This window comes from Prinia subflava, chromosome 5, assembly GCF_021018805.1.
Source record: "Prinia subflava isolate CZ2003 ecotype Zambia chromosome 5, Cam_Psub_1.2, whole genome shotgun sequence".
Lineage (NCBI taxonomy): Eukaryota > Metazoa > Chordata > Aves > Passeriformes > Cisticolidae > Prinia > Prinia subflava.
The window spans coordinates 59,461,274-59,467,273 of record NC_086251.1 but is presented as its reverse complement, the minus strand read 5'-3'; positions in this window follow the sequence as shown (position 1 = coordinate 59,467,273).

Genomic DNA, 6,000 nt, shown 5'->3' with positions numbered 1-6,000 from the left:
GTAAATAAATTGGGAAGTGGTTGAAGCCACAAATGGCAGTCGGAGCCTTTTCCTGCAAATAGCAGAGATTTTTATCTCACTATCTGAAAGTGACATTCGAAGAATTGCTCTCCTGGGACTGGAAAAGTAGTTCTTCATTACAGGAAACAGGCCTGGATATGATTAAAAAGCAAAAGTGATCTCCTTGGGTTTGTTCTTTTTTTTGTTTGTTGTATTGAAGGGAAATTGAAAATCTGGCCATCTCCAGGCTGTCAGTGAGGCAGAGATTATTCCAATGGCTCCATTTATAAACTGACAAATGGAATATGGAGCAGATATTTACAGAGGTGCTGCCTTGCATTGGGCCCTGTAATAATCTCAGTATTCTCAGTCCTTCGTACTGTGTCAAAATAGGCCAAAAATACATTTATTGAAATGTCAGACTGCAGTGTTCTGGCTCTGGCCATGTGGAAATAACTTTTCTATCTCTCCAACAGGAGTTCTCTAGTTCTCTGTGAGGTTGTTTTGCAGTTTACTGTGTGTTCTTGGAAAGTCCTTTGCAAGATGTGCTCTCGGAAAACTTTCAGCCTCAAAATCCCAGGAACATTTTGAACCTACAGAAAGAGCCCTTTTTTTTCTCTCAGATCCTGCAAGTGACTTCTCCTGTTTTTTACTCACCAGCTGAAGAGCTTAATCCAAGCGTGGAAATAAAAATCAAATTCCGGAAAAACATTTTTAAAATATCTTCTTAATGATCTTTTGCCAGCTTCACCCCTCTTCCCCTCCTGCTTGAGCTCTGCAAACTTTTACTTCCAAGCTGTTCTAACACTCCAAGGACGGATTACTGTGGGTAAGTTTTCCTTGGTAAATAGTTTCCAGGGGGATTTAGATTTCTTTGAGCTGCAAATTTCTGCTCCTTGAAATGCAAAGATTATTTTCTGGGGTTTCTTTTGGTTGTATCCAGCCCCCAGACTGCTTTCTGTGAGTGTGCAGTGGATGCATTGTCAGTCAGCATCGGGCAAACTGCCTTAGGACAGCTTGGGGAGGAGCTGCAGCCCTCAGAGGGAGAAAAAGGGGGAAACTGAGGCAGGAGAGGCTGGGTTTGCTGGAATCCTTTGGATTCATGAATTCTGGAAATCAGAACTGCTGCTTCTTCAGAGGCAAGTGCTGTCATCATGCCTTGGAGTGCATGGATTGTCCAAACCCTGCAGAGACGAGAGGCTTGGGATGTGCTGGAGGGGTGTCCTTAGGAAATCTACTCATCCTCCACGTTTTTCTTCTCTCTGTGCAAACAAGAGTGGCCTGAACAAGCATTATCCTGCTTAAAACACCGGGTCACACAGCAGGGGAAAGGCACAAAAAAAGGGCAGAGCGAGGATTTGCTGTGGGAGTCACCATTTGTCAGCTCTTGGTTGTTACAGGAGCCTGATCTCATGGACTTGAGCCAAAGCAGGTTTTGCTGGGGACTTTCTGCAGCCCCGGGGTTTGATCCTTAAAGCTGGTCCTGACACAGGACAGGGCCTCTGATTCCTGTGACTCAGATGAGGCTCAGGGCTTAGACTGCCTCACTTGGCCAAATAGAGACTGAAATTTTCCTTAAAATTAGGACTTGAGGGGGAAATGGTGAACCACAGTAGGTTACAGCTAACAAAACAGTAATAAAGCAAACCACCTCCTGGAACAGCAGCCACACCAGAAGCTGTCTCAGCTGGAGCAGCTCTCTGAAACCTCTCTGGAACAGGCAATAGCTTTAACTGGCACTTGTAAATCCCTGCTGCCCATCACAGCCGTCCTGGTGGTCACCCTGCCTTGGGACACGGCTCCCCTTCTCCAGCAGTGAGAGCAGAACGACCCCCTGGCCATGAAACTACAGCCACAGTCATATCCCCACGTGTCCTGGACATTTCCCATGTTTCTGCTTGTTCACCAGGCAGAATTTCCCCCTTTGCCTGCAGACAGTGAAGGCACTGATGGGGTTGGCTGTGAACTCGTGGATGCAGGGCTGGGCTCCGACTCCTCCTGGTCTCACCTCCCAGGTACAAGGGACAGGACAAGAGGAAATGGCCCCAAGTTGTGCCAGGGGAGGTCTGGATTGGATACAGGTGGAAAGTTCTTCATTGAAAAGGTTGTCAAGCCCAGGGAAGTGATGGAGTCACCATCCCTGGAGGGATTTCAAAGCCATGGGGATGTGGCACTTGAGGACATGGGTTTGTGGTGGTTTGGGCAATGCTGGGGAAATGGGTTGGGCTGGATGATCTCAGAGGGCTTTTCCAACCTAAATGATGCTGTAATTCTCCACATTGTTGCCTGATTACACGGTATTCACTCAAAAATCTCAAGATACAGACTCTGTACAAGGGATTTGTCTTTTCAAGAGTAAAGTTTCATCCAGAGCAGCCACTTTTTGCTCCATGTGACCACCTGGGCACCTTTGGAAGTCAAAATTTACAGCAAGACTCTTCATCTGAAAGGCTCTGTAAAGCTTCCAGCTGCTTTTCCAGTCCTCTGGCTCCTACAGCTGTGCCCCACAGTGCTCTCTACGTGGTTCAGCGAGTATTACCAGGCTGCTTCCTGCAGATCTGGAGTATCTGCATCAGATCTGGATTCTGCTGGGAGCCTGCTCCACCACTGCCTGGGCGATCCCACTCATCTGTGTTGGGTGAATAATCTGCAGCAGCAGGGCTGGCTGATAAGAGCTTTACACAGAAATGAGGAAAGAGAAGGTTGGGATGCTCAGGTCTAATCTCTGCACTTGGTTTTTAATAGGAAATGTGGAGGAGGAAGCAGGGAGGCAGGGCTGTGCTGATGGATGAAGCAGTGCCACAGGGCAGAGGGCACAGAACTCCCATTTTTATGTGCTTTACACACTTGGGGCAAACCAAGCCTGGTGAAACAGATTCTTCCTTGATAGTAAGTGCCTCAAATGGGGTGGGGTAACACAGGTGTGGAGAAAAGGGGTAAGGCTTGGGGAGGGATGGGAGGAGAGGGAAGTGGCCAGGGATAGGAAACCAGAGGTGTGGAGGTGGTGAACGGTCCCCAGTGTCTCCTGCATGCATGGAGATGGGTGCTCTGAGGGTCTGGGAGGGGAATTTCACAGATAATTTGGGACTGCAAAGCATGACAACAACGTGATGCCTCTTGCAGAGGGATCAGGAGGGTCTGCTCTGAAAGGGCAGCACCTCATTCAGCTGAGGCATTCTGTGTGGCCAGGAGATACCTGAACAGGTCGAGAGGTGGTGAAAAAAATGAACTCCTGCTGAAGGATGGGCTACCAGAACTACAGAAAAACAGAAACAGGGTGTAAGAGCAGCCCTGTCTGCAGCCAGGTGTGTGCCCTCCTCTGAGAAGATTGTGTCCCTCAGCAAAAATAAACATCTGCTGCTGTATTTCTGATCCACTGAGCCAGCTCCCAGAAAGGTTCAGCCAGCAGAGGAAAAGCTGGGAACAAGGGCAGGGAGAGGAGGACCCGGTATTTTGGCTGTGAGAGCAGCTCAGCCACCATCAGTGACTTCTTCCAGCTCCCAGCTGAATGCTGGCACCACTGGCCACCTTCCCTGAGTGTTCCCCCATGGAGCAGCTTCCAAATCAGTTATAAAATAACCCAGATTGAACCCTGCTCTTGTGTCCATCTCCCCCAGGACAATCACCTGCCCTTCAGCCTCTGGCTTCCCAGCCCCCTCTGATTAATTTTTCTCCCTCCAGGCTGGTGTGGCTCTCCAGAGCAGGGAAGCAGAGGGTCTTCTCCAAAAGCTGGTCGTAATTTCTGTGTCCACCCCACCCCTGCCATGCATGTGGCCAGGGAAGGATCTCCTCCTCGTCCAGGAGTGCTCAGCAGAGAGCTGAGCCTCCACTGGGATGGTGTAAGCAGGCAGATAAATGTTTTCATGTTTAAGAGCAGGGAATTAATCACATCTGCCAAATCTGTCTGGGTAAACAAGCTTAAGCTTTACCTGGGAAACCTGAAATGATAAATCCTACTTTTCCATTTGGAAACTCCGTTGTTTTCTTTCAGTTAAGCTTTCTATGTCCTTAGAACACTTTAGGGATTATTGGCTGTTTCTGGCCAGGCACTGAGAGGGAAAAAAACAACAACAAAAATTTGTGCAAAATCCTTTTCTTCTGGAGGCTGGAGGTGTGGGCTGCATCCCTCTGAGCCACCTATGTCCACTCTGAAGGACAGGAAATGGATGCTCAGGGATCCCTCAGAGCCTCCACCACAGCCACAGCTTTACCTCACCAGCTTCATCCTGAAATCGAGGATGTTTCTCTGCCAAAACACTGTGTTTCTCTGCCAAAACACTGTGTTTCTCTGACAAAACACAGTGGGGAGAGATGCATTGGCTGTGAAGGACCAAGGGGCTGCAATCCATGCAGCTTTAGGAGAAGTTTCACTGCAACACAAGGTGTGGCAAGTTAGGAACCTGGTCAGGGCTGATAACATCACCTCAGGGGATGGGAAGGAACCCCAGGCTGTTCTCTCACACCAGGCTCTGCTCTCCCCATCTCCAGCACATTTAACCCCACATCTCTGCGATGAAGGGCTGGGTTTCGTGTTAACAGTTTTGTGTGGGGAATGTGCTGCTTCTCCAGGTGTTGGGTTACTTCCTGTCCTCTGAAAGCAGGGACATTTCTTCAAGGTCAGGGGCTTCGTGTGCATTTATTTGGTCACCGAAGTAACTCCTTCCTTCTCCTAGCAGTGGGAAGTTGGTGCTGCGAGAAAAAACATCAGCAGAAAACCCGAGCTGATGCTGTTCACATGTTTGGGGGCGGTTGTTTGCTTTGTTTTTTCTGAGGTTTGTGGTTTTTGGTGGGGTGGGGTTTTTTTTTGTTTGTTTGTTTGTTTGTTTGGTGGGTGGTTTTTTTTTGTTTTTTGTTTGTTTGTTTGTTGGTTGGTTTTGATGTTGTTGTTGTTGTTGTTTGGTTGGTTTGGTTTTGTTTTGTTTTTGGGGTTTTTTGGGGTTTTTTTTTTTTTGGTTTTTTGGTCTTGTTTGGTTGGTTGGTTAGTTGGTTGTTTTTTTCCTTTTTTCTTTAAACCATCCTTCTTGGACTCTTTGAAATGTGCCAAGAGGGTGATTAATGGCAGGAAACATCCAGTCTCTGGGCGTGATTTGCGTGTTAATCGGTGAAATCGGTGCCGCTGAATCCTGCTCCACCTGGACATCCAGGCAGGGCCTTGGGGCAGGGGTGGAAGGGGACACCCTTGGGGCAGGGATGGAAGAGGACACCCTTGGGGCAGGGATGTAAGGGGACATCCTTGGGGCAGGGGTGGAAGGTGACACCCTTGGGGCAGGGATGGAAGGGGACACCACGGGGCAGGGGTGGAAGGTGACACCCTTGGGGCAGGGATGGAAGGGGACACCACGGGGCAGGGGTGGAAGGTGACACCCTTGGGGCAGGGATGGAAGGGGACACCACGGGGCAGGGGTGGAAGGTGACACCCTTGGGGCAGGGATGGAAGGGGACACCACGGGGCAGGGGTGGAAGGTGACAGCCACGGGGCAGGGGTGGAAGGTGATACCCATGGGGCAGGGGTGGAAGGTGACAAGGTGACAGCCACGGGGCAGGGATGGAAGGGGACACCCTTGGGGCAGGGATGGAAGAGGACACCCTTGGGGCAGGGGTGGAAGGGGACACCCACGGGGCAGGGGTGGAAGGTGACATCCCCGGCCTGGCAGCCCGGGTGGCCACAGGGAGCCCTGCAGGACAGGCAGCCCCAGGGGGAGGCTCCATTTTCCACCTCACTCACGGCCGTGGTCCCTCAGGGGAGTCTGCACACGGCTGCCAACATCTGACACTGAGGGGAGGTGACTTCGGGGAAAACGCTGCCCTAAAAGCATTTCATGATCATTTCATTTCATGATCTCCCTCCTGACAGCAGCTGTCTGAAGGGAAGTGCTTTGGGACCTTGAGCAGAGTTTTGTGATGGCCTCGCAGATTTTGCCAAACCTTCGTGTCAGAAGAGCCACGCTCTCGAAAGCGGCCCTCAGTGACCATCGAACCCCAAAGGATCACGGATTGTTC